This window comes from Pongo abelii, chromosome X (genome assembly GCF_028885655.2).
Source record: "Pongo abelii isolate AG06213 chromosome X, NHGRI_mPonAbe1-v2.0_pri, whole genome shotgun sequence".
NCBI classification, from domain to species: domain Eukaryota; kingdom Metazoa; phylum Chordata; class Mammalia; order Primates; family Hominidae; genus Pongo; species Pongo abelii.
The window spans coordinates 79,508,271-79,525,350 of NC_072008.2; positions in this window are offsets into that span (position 1 = coordinate 79,508,271).

Genomic DNA, 17,080 nt, shown 5'->3' on the forward strand with positions numbered 1-17,080 from the left:
TGCCAAACTAACCACCTTTATAAAACTAATAGAAGTCCACAAGATTAGGATTATGAAAGGGCCCTGAATTCTAAGATGTAGGTTTAGTTAAATGATTACCAGCCATTGTTCTGGAGGTCACAAGATTTGTAACTCCCCCGCTTACCCCTGTAAATAACATCACTATTGAAGAACCTAAGATTGGCCTTTTGATATGTCTTTTCAGACTTTTGCATTTCTGATGACCAGATGACTTCACTCATGACTGAACTGGTCCTGTGGCCCCCACCCGGAAGCAGACTCAGTCACAAAGGACCATTTTCCACACTCCTATAATTGCATCCCCAACTAATCAGCAGCACCCATTGCCTAGCCCACTGCCTGCCAAATTATTTTTTTAAAAACCCTAGCCTCTAAATTTTGGGAGAGGCAGATATGAGTAGTAATAAAACTCTGGTCTTCCATTTAGGTGGCTCTACATGCTTTAAAGTATTTCTCTATTGTAATTCCTCTGTCTTGATATTAATCTGTCTGGGCAGCAGGCAAGATGAACCTGTCAGGTGGTTACAAATCTGGGGGCTCATCTGGGATAGCCCTTTCAGGTACCACCAACAGTTTGGCAGCCCCTCTCTGGCAATCAATCCAGAGGCCATGCAAGGGGCTGCTTAGTTCTCTTGGACTAAGGGCTGCCTCTGGTACTGTCTCTACCAGTTGGGTGCTGTTGACCCGTAATGCATGGATCTGATTGCAATGAGGAAATAGTTCCTGGAAGATGTCTTTTAACCAGAGTTGATGAGTATTCCAAAATAAAACATACTGAGACACCAGCTGGGGTAGCCAAGGGAGTGATGGCATCACCCCTCCCCTAACTCCAGGCTACACAGCCTGCAGTTCCAAAAGAGACCCCTTCCTTCTGCTTGAGGAGAGGAGAGGGAAAAGAGGTGAGGAGAGGAGAGGGAAGAGTGGGGAGGACTTTATCTTGCATCTTGGATGCCAGCTCAGAAACAGCAGGTTAGGGCACCAGTCAGAGACATGAGGCCTCCATTCCAGGACCTAGCTCCAAAATGACATTTATAGACACACCTTGGGCCAGAAGGAAACCTGCTGCCCTGAAGGATAGAACCCAGTCCTGCCAGCATTCGTCACCTGCTAACTGAAGAGCCCTTGGGCCTTGAATAACCAGCAGCGACAGCCAGGTAGTACATTGAGGGCCTTGGGTGAGCCTGAGACTTGCTAGCTTCAGGTGAGACTCAGCACATTATCAGCTGTAGTGGCTATGGGACAAAACTCCTTCTGCTTGAGAAAAGCAGATGGAAAAGTAAAGGGGACTTTGTCTTGTACCTTAGATACCAGCACAGCCACAGGGGCTTAGAGCAAAAAGCGGGCCCCTAGGAGTCCCCGATTCCAGAACTCAACTCGGATGGCATTTCTGGACCTGCCTTGGGCCAGAGAGGAGCCCACTGACCAGGGCAGGCAGCATTCACGACAAGCTGACGTAAGAGACCTTGGGCCTTAAGGGAACATTGGCAATGGTCTGGCAGTACTCCTCATGGCCTGGGGTGGTAGTGGTTAGGGTGTGAGACTCCTCTGCCTTTAGAAAGGGGAGGGAAAAGTGGGAAAGTCTGGATTGTGTGGTTTGAGTACCACAATAGAGTAGAATACCACATAGACTTCTAAAGTTTTTGACTCTAGTCCCTCACTCACAGATGGCACTTCTGGACCCACCCGGGGATTGGGGGACCTTGCCACCCTGAAGGAAAGAACATAGGCCTGGCTAGCTTTGCCACCTGCTGACTGTAGAGCCCCAGGGACTTGAGCAAACATAGGCAGTAGCCATGGAGTGGTTACAGCCTTGAGCAAACATAGGCAGTAGCCAGTGAATGGTTTTAGCAGCCCTTGGGTGAGACCCAATGCTGTGCTGGCTTCAGGTCTGACCCAGTGCAGTCACAGTGGTGGTGGCCACATGGGTGCTTGTGTCACTCCACCCCCAGCTTTAGGTAGCTCATAACAGAGAGAGACTCTATGTTTGCTAGAAAGTAAGGGAAGGAAACAAGAGTATCTGCCTGGTAACCCAAAGAATTCTCACAAATCTGGTCCAAGACTATCAAGATGGTACCTCTACAAGTCTGCAAGAACTACAGTGTTACTAGGCTTGGGGTTCCCTCTAAAGCAGATACAGCTTAGATCACAATACCTAAGTCCTTTCAAATATCTGAAAAGCCATCCCAAAAAGGACAGCTAAAAAATAAGCCCAGACAGTGAAGACTACAATAAATACCTAACCTTTGAATGCCCAGACACTGAAGAACATATACTAGTATCACCACCACCCAGGAAAACATGACCTCACTAAATGAACTAAATAAGGCACCAGGCACCAATCCTGGAGAATCGGAGAGGTGTGACGTCAAACCAAAAAACATACAAAGGATATACAAAAAATAAAAAGCAAACAATTAAAACATACCATCAAAGAAAACCACTTCAGTAAAAGGAAGGCAGAAAGGAGAGAAAGAAGGAAGAGAAGACCATTAAACAATCAGAAAACAAATAACAAAATGGTAAGAGTAAGTCCTTACTTATCAATAATAACATTGAATATAAATAGACTAAACTCTCCAATCAAAATACATAGAGTAGGTGAATGGATGAAAAAACAAGACCCATTAATCTATTGCCTACAAGAAATACACTTCACCTATAAAGACACACATAGGGCTGGCCACAGTGGCTCACGCCTGTAATCCCAGTACTTTGGGAGGCTGAGGTGGGTGGATCACCTGAGGTTGGGAGTTCGAGACCAGCCTGACCAACATGGAGAAACCCTGTCTCTACTAAAAATACAAAATTAGCCAGGCATGGTGGCACATGCCTGCAATCCCAGCTACTTGGGAGGCTGAGGCAGGAGAATCACTTGAACCTGGGAGGCAGAGGTTGCAGTGAGCTGAGATTGCACCATTGCACTCCAACCTGGGCAACAAGAACAAAACTCCATCTCAAAAAAAAAAAAAAAAAAAAAAAAAAGAAAAAACACAACACACACATACTGAAAATAAAGGGGTGGAAAAAGATATTCCACGCCAATGGAAACCAAAAAAGAGCAGGAGTCACTACACTTATATAAAACAAAATAGATTTCAAGAAAAAAACTATAAGAAGAGACGAAGATCACTATATAATGATAAAGGGGTCAATTCAGCAAGAGGATGTAACAATTGTAAATAATATGCAACCACTGGAGCACCCAGATATACAAAGCAAATACTATTAGTGCTAAGGAGAGAGATAGGCCCCAATACGAAAATAGTTGTTGACTTCAACACTGTACTTTCAGCATTGGACAGATTTTCCAGACAGAAAATCAACAAAGAAGCATCAGACTTAAACTGCAATATAGATCAAATGGATCTAATAGATATTTACAGAACATTTTATCTAAGAGGTATAGAGTAGACATTCTTTTCCTCAGCACATGGATTATTCTCAAAGATAGACCATATGTTAGATCACAAAACAAGTCTTAAAACATTCAAAAATTGAAATAATATTAAGCATCTTCTCTGACCACAATGGAATACAACTAGAAATTAAAAAAAAAAAAAAAAAAAGTGGGGCTGGGCGCAGTGGCTCATGCCTGTAATCCCAGCACTTTGGGAGGCCGAGGTGGGAGGATCACAAGGTCAGGAGTTCGAGACCAGCCTGGCCAACATGGTGAAACCCCGTCTCTACTAAAAATACAAAAATTAGTGGGGCGTGGTGGCCGGCACTGGTAATCCCAGCTACTCACGAGGCTGAGGCAGGAGAATTGCTTGAACTTGGGAGACGGAAGTTGCAGTGAGCCGAGATCACGCCACTGCACTCCAGCCTGGGCGACAGAGCAAGACTCCATCTCAAAAAAAAAAAAAAAAAAAAAGGAATTTTGGTAATTATACGAATACACGGCAATTAAACTATATGCTCCTGAATGAACAGTGAGTCAATGAAGAAGTTAAGAAGGAAATTCAAAAATTTCTTGAAACATATAATAATGGAAACACAACATACCAAAACCTATGGGATACAGCAAAAGCAGTACTCAGAGGGAAGTCTATAGCTATAAGTACCTACATCAAAAAAGAGGAAAAACTTCCAATAAACAATCTAATAATGCCTTTTAAAGAACTAGAAAAGCAAGAGCAAACCAAAGCCAAAATTAGTAAAAGAAAAGAAATAATAAAGATCAGAGCAGAAATAGACAAAATTGAAATGAAAATAATACAAAAGGTCAATGAAACAAAAAGTTAATTTTTAGAAAAGTTAAACAAAACTGACAAACCTTTAGCCAGACTAATTCAGAAAAAGGAGAAAATCCCAATACATTAAATCAGAAATGAAAAAGGAGACATTACAACTGATAATACATAAATTCAAAGGATCATTAGTGGCTACTACAAGTAACTACATGCCAATAAATTGGAAAATCTAGAAAAAAGATGGACAAATTCCTAGATACATACAACCTACCTAGATTGTAAATGAAAGAAATCCAAATCCTGAACAGACCAATAACAAGTAATGAGAACAAAGCCATAATAAAAAGTCTCCCAGTAAAGAAAAACCTGGAACCCAATGGCTTCACCGTTGTATTCTACGAAACATGTAAAGAATAGCTAATACCAATCCTACTCAAACTATTTTGAAAAGTAGAGGAGGAGGGAATACTTCCAAACTCATTCTACAAGGCCAAAATTACCCTGATACCCAAACCAGACAAAGACATGTTAAAAAAAAAAAAAACTACAGGCCAATATCTCTGATGAATATTGATGTAAAAATCCTCAACAAAATATTAGCAAACTGAGTTCAACAATACATTAAAAAGATCATTCATCCTGACCAAGTGGGATTTATCCAAGGGATGCAAGGATGGTTCAACATACACAAATCAATCAATGTGATACATCATATAAACAGAATGAAGGGTAAAAATCATATGATCATTTCAATGAATGCTGAAAAAGCATTTGATAAAATTAAACATCCTTTATAATAAAAATCCTCAAAAAAACTTGGGATAGAAGGAACATACCTAAACATAATAAAAGCCATATACAACAGACCCACAGCTAGTATCATACCAAATGGGGAAAAACTGAAAGCCTTTTGTCTACGATCTGGAACATGACAAGGATGCCCACTGTTATTCAACATAGTACTAGAAGTCCTAGCTAGAACAATCAGAGAAGAGAAAGATATAAAGGGCATCCAAATTGGAAAGGGAAATGTCAAAGTATCCTTGTTTGCTGATATGATCTTATATTTGGAAAAATCTAAAGACTCCACAAGAAAACTATTAGAACAGATAAATTCAGTAATGTTGCAGGACACAAAATCAACATGCAAAAATCAGTAGCATTTCTGTATGCCAACAGTGAACAATCTGAAAAAGAAAATTTAAAAAGTAATCCCATTGACAATTGCCACACATAAAATTAAACACCTAGGAATTAACTTATCCAAAGAAGTCAAAGATCTCTGCAATGCAAACTGTAAAACACTATGCAAGAAATTGAAGGAGACACAAGAAAATGGGAAGATATTCCATGTTGATGGGTTGGAAGAATCAATATTTTTAAAATGTCCATACTACCCAAAGCAATCTACAGATTCAATGCAATCCCTATCAAAATACCAATGTCATTCTTCAGATAAACAGGAAAAAATCCTAAAATTTATATGGAACCACAAAAGACCCAGAATAGCCAAAGCTATTCTGAGCAAAAAGAACAAAACTGAAAGAATCACATTACCTGACTTTGAATTATACTATAGAGCTATAATAACCCAAATGGCATGGTACTGGCTTAAAAACAGACACACATCAGTGGAATAGAATAGAGAACCCAGAGATAAATCCATACATCTATAGTGAACTCATTTTTGACAAAGGTGCTAAGAACATACATTAGGGAAAGGACAATCTTTTCAATCAAAGGTGCTGGGGAAACTGAATATCCATTTGCCAAAGAATGAAACTATCTCTCACTATGTACAAAAATCAAATCAAAGTGGATTAAACACTTAAGTCTAAGACCTCAACCTATGAAATTACTACAAGAAAACATTGAGAAAAATCTCCAGGACATTAACCTAGGCAAAAATTTCTTGAGTAATACCTCACAAGCACAGGCAACCAAAGCAGAAATGGACAAATCAGGTTAAAAGCCTTCTGCACAGCAAAGGAAACAACCAACAAAGTGAGGAGACCACCCACAGAATGGGAGAAAATATTTGCAAACTACCCATCTGACAAAGGATTAATAAGCAGAATATACAGAGTTCAAACAACTCTATAGGAAAAAAATCTAATAATCCAATTAAAAATGGGCAATAGATTCGAATAGACATTTTTCAAAAGACATACCAATGGCAAACAGGCATATGAGAAGGTGCTCAACATCATTGATCATGAGAGAAATGCAAATCAAAGGTACAATGAGATATCATCTCATCCCAGTTAAAATGACTTTTATCCAAAAGACAGGTAACAACAAATGCTAGAGAGGATGCGGAGAAAAGGGAACTCTCATAAACTGTTGGTGGGACTGTAAATTAATATAATCACTATGGAGAACAGTTTGGATGTTCCTCAAAAAACGTTAAAATTGAGCTACCATATGATCCAGCAATCCCACTGCTGGGAATTTACCCAAAAGAAAAGAAATCAGTGTATTGAAGAGATATCTACGTGCCCATATTTGTTGCAGTACTGTTCACAACAGCTTAGATTTGGAAGCAACCTAAGTGTCCATCAACACATGAATGAATAAAGAAATGTGGTATATATACACAATGAAGCACTATTCAGCCTTAAAACAATGAAATCTAGTCATTTGCAACAATATGGATGGAACTGGAGATCATTATGTTAAGTTAAATAAGCCAGGCACATAAGACAAACATCTCATGTTCTAACATATTTGTGGGATCCAAAAATCAAAACAATTGAAGTCACGGAGATAGAGAGTAAAAGGATGGTTACCAGAGGCTGGGAAGGGTAGTGGGGATGTTTAATGAGTACAAAAAAAAAAAAATAGAAAGTATGAATAAGACCTAGTATTTGATAGCACAACAGGGTTACTATTGTCAAAATAATTTAATTGTACATTTTACAAGGACTAAAAGATTATGATTGGATTGTTTGAAACACAAGGATAAATGCTTGAGAGGATGGATACCCCGTTTTCCATGATGTGATTATTATGTATTGCATGGCTGTATCAAAATATCTTGTGTACCCCACAAATACATAGATCTAATATATTCCCTCATAAGTTAAAAATAAAATTTAAAAAGCTCCCTGAAAAGGAAGCTTCTCCAAAAGAAAAACCTATGTGGAGTCAGTTATTCAGTCATTGGAAAATTTAATCAAATGTTCAAAGAAGAATTAACGGCAATTTTATATAATCCCTTCCAGAAAACATAAAAGTAGGAAATCACTTCCCAACTGATTTTATGAGGTCAGTATTACCTTGATACTAAAACCAAACAAAGACAGTACAAAAGAAAGAACCATAGACCAATATACCTTATGAATATAGATGTAAAATTCTTCAGAAAATATTAGCAAACCAAATCCAATAATGTACAAAAAGAATTACACACCATGACCAATTGGAATTTATTATAAATATGCAAGGCTGGCTTAATATTTGAAGCTCACTCAATGTAATAAGCCATGTCAACAAATTAAGAATCCTATGATCTTTTTTCAATTATATGATCCTACCAACTGGTGCAGAAGAAGCATTTGACCAAATCCAACACCTATTCATGATTAAAAAAAACAACAACAACCAAACAACTTGCAGCAAGTTAGGAATGAAGGGGGACTACTTCAATATGATAAAGAGCATCTACAAATACAAATCCACTCTCACCACTCTTATTTACACAGTATTGGAAGTTCTAGCCAAAACAAGAAGGCAAGGAATATAAATAAGTTGTATATAGATTGGAAAGGAGTAAATAAAACTATTTGGTGGTGACATGATGGTCTATATAGAAAATGCCCGGAAATATACCAAAACCTTACAGAACTAATAAGTTCAGCCTCAGTATACAATATCAACACACCAACATACAAAAATCAATCATATAAACTATCAATGAATATGCAGAAACTGAAGTTGAAAATGCAATAGCATCTCTAATCACTACAACGAAAATGAAATACTTAGATGCAAACTTAACAAAATGTACAGTGGATCTCTGCTGAAAATTTCAAAATACTGATGAAAGAAATCAAGGAAGACATAAATAACTGGAAAGATATTCTGTGTTCATAGACTGAAAGACTCAACAAAGATGTCAATTTGGGAAAAACTGACATACGCTATCAAAATACTAGCATTATATTTTTTTGATAAGCATAAATGAGATTATTCTAAAATTTATATGGAAAGGTAACAATACTAGAATAGTTACATTGATTTTGCAGAAGAATAAAGTGGGAGGAATCAATCCATCTGATTTTTTTTTTCTTTTTAGAGACAAAGTCTTGCCATGTTGCCCAGGTTGGCCTTGAACTCCTGGGCTCAAGGCATCCTCTTGCCTCAGCCTCCCAAATAGCTGGGATTACAGGCATTCAACACTGTGCCCAGCTCCACCTGATTTTAAGACTTATTATTGTTATAGTAATTAAGACTGTGTGGTATTAGTAGAGGAATAAATATATAGAACAATGGAATAGAATAGAGAAGCTTGACACAGTATGGCACACAATTATGACCAACTGATTTTTCACAAATGTGCAAAATCAATTAGATTGAGAAATGATAAACTTTTTAACAAATGGTGCTGGAGTAATTGGCTATCCATAGGCAAAAAGACACAAAAATAAATTCAAAATGGATCATAGACTTAAATGTAAAATGTAAAACTACAACACTTTTAAAAGAAAACAGGAGAAAATCTTCAGGACCTAGAGCTTGGAGAAGAGTTTCTTAGACATGACACCAAAAGCACAATTCACAGTAAAAATAATAAATTGGACTTCACCAAAAGTAAAAACTTTTGTTTTGCAAAGAAATTTGTTAAGATGATAAAAAGACAAGCTACACTGGGAGAAAATATTTGCAAATCACATACCTAACAAAAAACTCATATCCATCCAGAATATTAAAAAAAAAAATGGAAAAACCTCAAACAACCCAATTTAAAAGTGGGCAAAAGACATAAAGAGACATTTCATTAAAGACAATATATGTATGGCACATAATCACATGAAAAGATGTTCAAGGCTGGGCACAGTGGCTCACACCTGTAATACCAGCACTTTGGGAAGCTGAGATGGGAGGATTGTTTGAGCCCGGGAATTCAAGACCAGCCTGGACAACATGGCAAAACCCCCTCTCAAGAGGATCACTTGAGCCTGGGAACTCAAGGCTGCAGTGATCCATAATCGTGCCACTGCACTCCAGCCTGGGTGATGGATCTCAATAAAAGAAAAGAAAAGAACAGAACAGAAAAAGAAAAGAAAGAAAAAAGAAAAGAGAAAGTTCAACATTACTTGCATTAGGGAAATGCAAATGAAGGTTACTACACATTCATTAGAACAGCTAAATAATGGTTATAAAATATTACCAAATAATACCAAATGCTGGTGAGATCATGGAGAAATTGTCTCTTTCATACATTGCTGTGGGAATGTAAAATGTTACAGCCACTGTAGAAAATAGTTTGACAGATTTTTAAAAAGCTAATTATGTATTACCACACAACCCAAAATTGTACTCCTGGGCATTTATCTCTGAGGAGTAAAAACATACGTCCACACAAAACCTCTACATGATTATTCATGGAATTATTTGTAATATCAAAAATCTGGAAGCAACCATAAAGTCCTGTAATAGGTGAATGGTTAAACATTGTGGTACATACACACAATGAAACACTACTCAGCAATAAAAAGGAACAGACTATTGATACATACAACTTGGGTGGGTCTCAAGGGCATTAGGCTAATGACAAAAAGCCAGTCTTAACAAGTCACAGAGTGTATGATTCCTTTTATACAACATTCTCAGAATGACAAAATGATAGAGATGGAGGAATTTGTGATTGCCAGGGGTTGGGAAGTGGTGGGGATGAAGCAGGTATGAGTATGAATATAAATTGGTAGGTGAGGGTGATGGAATAGTTCTGCATCTTCATAGCTATGGTGGCTGTAAGGATTTAAACACGATAAAACGGCATAGAACTACCACACACACATTGTACCAATATCAGTTTCCTGGTTATGATATTGTATTATAGTTACGTAAGATGTAGCCATTGGGGGAAACTGGGTGGAGGGCATACAGTACCTCTCTACTATCTCTCCAAATTCCTGTGAATTTATAATTATTTCAGTCCAGCGCGGTGGCTCACGCCTGTAATACCAGCACTTTGGGAGGCCAAGGCAGGCAGATCATGAGGTCAGGAGTTCGAGACCAGCCTGATCAATATGGTGAAACCCCATCTCTACTAAAAATACAAAAATTAGCTGGGCGTAGTGGTGTGCCTGTAATCCCAGCTACTCGGGAGGCTGAGACAGGAGAATCGCTTGAACCTGGGAGGAGGTGGTTGTGGTGAGCCGAGATCACGCCATTGTACTCCAGCCTGGGTGACAGAGTGAGACTCTTATCTCAATTAAAAAAAAAAAGAATTTATAAATATTTCAAAGTAAAAAAATAAAAATAAAAAATTGAATTAGCTGGAAAATAATTAGGCCAAATCCCTTATTTCACAAACAGGGTCACTGGGATGCCAAAAGGGCAAATGACTGGCCCAATGTTACACAACTATTAGGGCAGTACTGAGACTTTGCAACCTTTATTACTGTCCTAAGACCTAACCTTCTTCTTTGGAGCTCTCAAAACTCAACAACTTTCACCAATGTGCTTTCCAGCATCAACTTGCCCACACTTCCATCACATTCCCTTACACCAAAATTCTTCTAGCTCTTCTTGTTGGTCAGATTTCCCTTGAGAGTTCCATGTTCCTACTGGATTTTCCACTTCTAGATAGCTCAACATTTTTTTAGCAGTCATACACTTAAATATATATTACTAGGGTAGATTTTCTTTCTTTTCTTTTTTTTTTGAGACAGTCTCGCTCTGTCGCCCAGACCGGAGTGCAGTGGCGTGATCTCGGCTTACTGCAACCTCCACCTCCCAGGTTCAAGTGATTCTCCTGCCTCAGCCTCTCGAGTAGCTGGGACTACAGGCACCCACCACTACGCCAGGATAACTTTTGTATTTTTAGTAGAGGCGGGGTTTCACCACGTCGGCCAGGCTAGTCTCAAACTCCTGACCTCAAGTGATCCACCCATCTCGGCCTCCCAAAGTTTTGAGCCACCGCGCCCGGCCTAAGGTAGATGTTCTTTTCTTTTCTTTGTTTTTTGTTTTTTTTAGACGGAGTCTCGTTCTGTTGCTCAGGCTGGAGTGCAATGGCGCGATCTCGGCTCACTGCAACCTCTGCCTCCCAGGTTCAAGCGATTCTCCTGCCTCAGCCTCCCGAGTAGCTGGGATTACAGGCACCTGCCATCATGCCCGGCTAATTTTTGTATCTTTAGTAGAGATGGGGTTTCACCATGTTGGCCAGGCTGGTCTTGAACTCCTGACCTCAGGTGATCTGCCCGCCTTGGCCTCCCAAACTGGTGGGATTACAGGCATGAGCCACTGCGTCTGGCCCTAGGGTAGATTTTCTAACCTCCCCTCCTAACTTTTTTTATTTTTTGAGATGGAGTCTTGCTCTGTGCCCCAGGCTGGAGTATAGTGGCCCGATCTCCACTCACTACAATCCTTACCTCCCAGGTTCAAGCAATTCTTCTGCCTCAGCCTCCCGAGTAGCTGGGATTACAGGCACCCGCCACTGGCTAATTTTTGTGTTTTTAGTAGAGATGGGGTTTCACCATCTCTACCGGTCTTGAACTCCTGACCTCAAGTGATTTGCCCCCCTGGGCCTCCCAAAGTATTGGGATTACAGGCGTGAGACACCAAGCTCAGCCTCCACTCCTAACTCTTTACAGGAAGCCTTCAGTTTTGGCTCAGTCATGTTCAAGATTTCATAGAAGCTTCTTGCCTATTTCATGATCTTCTCTGTTGAGAAATGGCCCACTTATTAGCTAGGCCTAGCAGTTCAAGTCCACTGCTGAACACTACATAGTGACACCTATTGAGATAGAAGGAAGATATTCCATGTGTCTAAAGTGCCTGGAGAATACTCTGGTTGAGATATTCAACAAACGACTAGGAAAAAAACTAAAGTTCCAGGGAGGGATCACTTCTAGAGATATAGATTTATGAGTCACTGGTGTAAACCATGGGGAAATTTCTTCTGTAATCAAAAGAAGAACAAATTTACTTAAAGGAACAATACTATGGGGTTGGTAAAGTTGAACAGTGTTGGAGAAGAATGAAGGGTCTAATACTGCTTTTTTTCTCAGCTATAATCTCTGATGGCTGAGGTCTTGAAACATCCTGTGCATGTTGAGGAAAAGTTAGCAGGGCTTTGTGTGGTGGATGACGTAATACGAGGAGGGGTTTCCTCTGGATGAATTGCCTCAGTGGTTTTTTTGCAGGGTATCTCTGACCTAAGAGTAGCTTCACTCCTTTCAGAACAAAGGAAAATCTCAGTTTAACTCAGACCTTGAAATGCTGATTAAAAATAGAAGGTTCCTAGAAACAGTGTCTAAAAGGTTGAGAGGCTGGGCATGATGGCTCATGCCTGTAATCCCAACACTTTGGGAGGCTGAGGCAGGAGGACTGCTTGAGGCCAAGAGTTAAGAGACCAGCCTGGACAACATAGCGAGCCCTTGTCTCTACTAAAAATTAAAAAATAAAAAATAGCCAGGCATGGTGGTGTGTGCCTGTAGTCCCAGCTACTTGGGAGGCTGAGGCAGGAGGATTGCTTGAGCCCAGGAGGTCAAGGCTGCAGTGAGCTATGATCTCATCATTGCACTCCAGCCTGGGCAACACAACAAGACACTGCCTCAATAAAAATTTTTCAAAAGGTTGATAAAGTATACCTGAGAGCTGCCATTCCTAACAAAGAGGACCTCCAAATTAAAGGACCTCCAATTACAGGAGAAATTCTAGGTAAGATTCTGAGAGTCCCTGGTTTCTTTTTTTTTTTTTTTGAGACGGAGTTTTGCTCTTGTTGCCCAGGCTGGAGTGCAATGACATGATCTCGGCTCACCGCAACCTCCGCCTCCCGAGTTCAAGCGATTCTCCTCCCTCAGCCCCCCGAGTAGCTGGGATTACAGGCACGCACCACCACGCCGAGCTAATTTTGTATTTTTAGTAGAGATGAGGTTTCTCCATGTTAGTCAGGCTGGTCTCGAACTCCCAACCTCAGGCGATCTGCCCACCTCGGCCTCCCAAAGTGCTGGGATTACAGGCGTGAGCCACCGCGCCCGGCCAGAGTCCCTGGTTTCTGACAAGAGTTTTCCTTGGGCCTAAAATCTACACTTTTCACATTTCTTTCCCTTCTCAATCTTTTCTAGCTGTATCCAAGATTTCTTTTATAGCGTCACTCAACATGTATTGAATCTTTGTTGAGACACATGCACATTTTTAAAGAACCTTTGTAAGATTTTGTGTGTGTGTATGCCAATTATTTTATTTCACCAGCATTTTTTTTTCTTTGGTTTTATGCCTGATATATCTAATTATTTGCCTATCTAGTTCCTGTTGTAGCCTCTAAACAGCAGCTAGATGTTGAGCAAAAAAGGTTGCCATAGCAACAAATGTTCAGCCATTGATTTGTTGCTTCGCAAGCAATTAGGTGTAATCCTAGTATACCTACCTAACAAAGCAAGGACCTGTTATATGGGCTTTTTTGTTTACTTCGTACTGTCTCACAATGGACAAGCATTATTCTAGAGCAACTGTGTCTGTCTCCTTGCCTGTCATCTTCACACAAACCTGGTAGAATTTCTTGGGTATCCAAAGATCATTGGCCAATGTATTCATTTTTTTTTTTTTTTTAAGAGATAGGGTCTTGCTTTGTTGCCCAGGCTGGAGTACAGTGGTGTGATCATAGCTCACTACAGCCTCAAACTTCTAGGCTCAAGTGATCCTCTGCCTCAGCCTCCCAGGTAGCTGGGATTACAGACATGTGATGTGCAACCACACCCAGCTATGAGACAAGGTCTTTCTATGCTGCCCAGGCTAGTCTTGAACTCCTGGCCTCAAGTGATCCTTCTTCCTTGGCCTCCTGAAGCACTGGAATTACAGGTGTGAGCTACTGTGTCCAGCTTGTTTTCATCTTTATTGAAGCTGGTGTCCCAGTTTACACACTCAGTCTTTGAAAAATGTCTGAAAATCACGACCACACAGCCACTGGAGGTTGGCCCAGCCACCTCCTCCCATGCTGGGTAGTACTAATTTTCTACCTTATTAATTATAGTTCAATAAAATGTCTCTACCATTAAAGTGTTAGGAAATTTACATATGTGATCTCTAAGCATCCCAACAAAGTAGGCATCATTACTCCCACTTTGCAGAACTGGGAGTAACTGAGACTCAGAGAAGGTAAGTGTGTTATCTAAAACGATACAGCTTGTAAAAGGACTATGAATCTAAGCCTGACTGGCTCTTAAACCTTTATTCTTTTCACTACAAATTTAGGTCCCCATTTCAACTCTCCATGGACCATTTGCTGAATAGATTATTGCTCATTTCTGTAAAGGTCTTGGACCCTTATATTGCCTCTTAAACAAGTTCCTGGGGCCATGTGTCCTTATCCAGACACATTCTAATAATTCAGTTGGATCTCCAGGTGAATAGATTGTTTGAAGGAACAAAGATAGAGGGAAGTTTGAGGGGGGTTGAGCAGGGAAGCCCCCAGGAGTTAACTTTCCTAAGTGAGTGTCCTAAATAGGACTAAAGTCCATATCATAGCAACTCAAGAGGCCAAGTTAAAACCAGTAGCTCTTTTCACACCAATTGAACTAGGGCCTCTTCCCAAAACTTATTGTTTAGGCTGAGAAGACACCTCTGCAGATGAGTCAGGCTCCATGGACACTCACCTGCAGCCCTAAAAATCCCTAGACTTTGCTGGGATCCAGAGGGAATGTGGCTATGAAATCACCATCAGATCCACCCCAACAATTAGTGGCATGAAAGAGAGATGAAGTAGGACTGTAAGATGGACCTAATTATCTAGACTACAGAAGCAATGTATGCTATCAAAACAAGCAGAAAAGGAGCTAATTTCCATGTAGCTTGGCCTCCTATGCTGTAGTTAGTAATTGTCTTTCCTTTAGCTCCCACAGCTGCCCCAGAACTTGTGCACCTATGTCTGAAACCCAGAACTAAGAACCTGGACACCAAGATTGGGACCCCATATCCCCACAATAACTGGAAACAGCTAATCCAGTCTCCCATTTTTCTTCCACCAATTGTCTCAGGATGACTTATAATGTAGACCTGTCTGGATCTAGGCCGCTGGATTGGGTGACTGGGCATATTAGCTGTTCCAAAATATATGTTAAATTTACTTGTTGAATTTAGGTTACCCATCAGTAAAATCACTAACAAGTAAAGAAATCACCAAGAGGCATCTAATGAAAAGGATCTGTGTAATCAGCTCTTTAAAAAATTAAGAACTCAGCTGTCCCTTTTCTTCATTATCTGGGCAACCCTTATCCCTACAGTTATTAGCGAAGAAACAAAACAACAATGCTGGCCCAGTTATCAGGGAGAAGCTTGTTTTGTCTCATTTGTGATATTGGGTCCCAGCTGCTAATTTTCTCAGTGATGGCAGAAAAAGGTAATTCAGGTCAGCGCTCACGCCTGTAATCCTAGCACTTTGGGGTGCCAAGGTGGAAGGACTGCTTGAGCTCAGGAGTTTGAGAGCAGCCTGGGCAAAAGGGCAAGACCTCGTCTTAATTTTTTTTTAAAAAAGGTCATTCAAACCAGATTAGACTAAAATAACACAAAGAGCCACATCACTGTTTATATGAATCTCACAAGCTGAGTTTCTTAGGAAAGGAAGGAAACCTGGAAGGAGAAGTCAAAAGCCTACAGCAAGGCAGAGCTGTCTCCAGGGTACTGGGTACCCAGCTTCCCTGCACTTCCACCTGGGGAAGGAAAGGATAGGTATGGGAAAGTCTTCTGCTGTGGTGTCATGCAGTGGCCCTAGAGTCAGATCTGTCTTCTAGCCCTGATTTTGCCACTTAGTATTTAAGTAAGAGCACTTCACTCCTACAATTAAGACTCTCCAACAGCTTCTCATCTCAGAATGAAATTTTATCTCCCTTCCTTGGACTATACAACCCTTAGGAACTGGCCCTGCCTTAACTTGTACTGCTTCCCCACTTCAACACTGCCCCTTTTCCTCCTTCCAGATAATGAGCTGAGTCCATTCCCTGGAGTTGGAAGGTTCTGCCTCCATCTATTCATTCAGGTCTCAGCTTGTGATCACCTCCTCAGGTCTTCTCCAACCACCCTATCACATCTCAGTCACAATCACATCACACCATCTTCTTTTCTTCCCAGCATTAAAGCACTATCTGAATTTGTATTTACAAAAATATTATCTGCCTATCCCTATTAGAATGTAACCTTCTGCCGGGCGCGGTGGCTCACGCCTGTAATCCTAGTGCTTTGGGAGGCTGAGGCGGGCGGATCACAAGGTCAGGAGATCGAGACCATCCTGGCTAACACAGTGAAACCCCGTCTCTACTAAAAATACAAAAAATTAGCCGGGTGTGGTGGCGGGCACCTGTAGTCCCAGCTACTCGGGAGGCTGAGGCAGGAGAATGGCGTGAACCCAGGAGGCAGAGCTTGCAGTGAGCTGAGATAGCGCCATTGCACTCCAGCCTGGGCGACAGAGCAAGACTCCGCCTCAAAAAACAAACAAACAAACAAACAAAAAAAGAATGTAACCTCCATGATGGCAGGGGTCTTGGTCTTGTTGACCACAGTACCCCTTGTACTTGGAACAGTGCTTGAGACATAGATTCCTAGTATTTTTTTTTGTAAAGACAGGCTCTCGCTATGTGGCATAGGCTGGTCTTGAACTCCTGGCCTCAAGCAATTCTCCCACTTTAGCCCCCCCAAAGTGTTGGTAT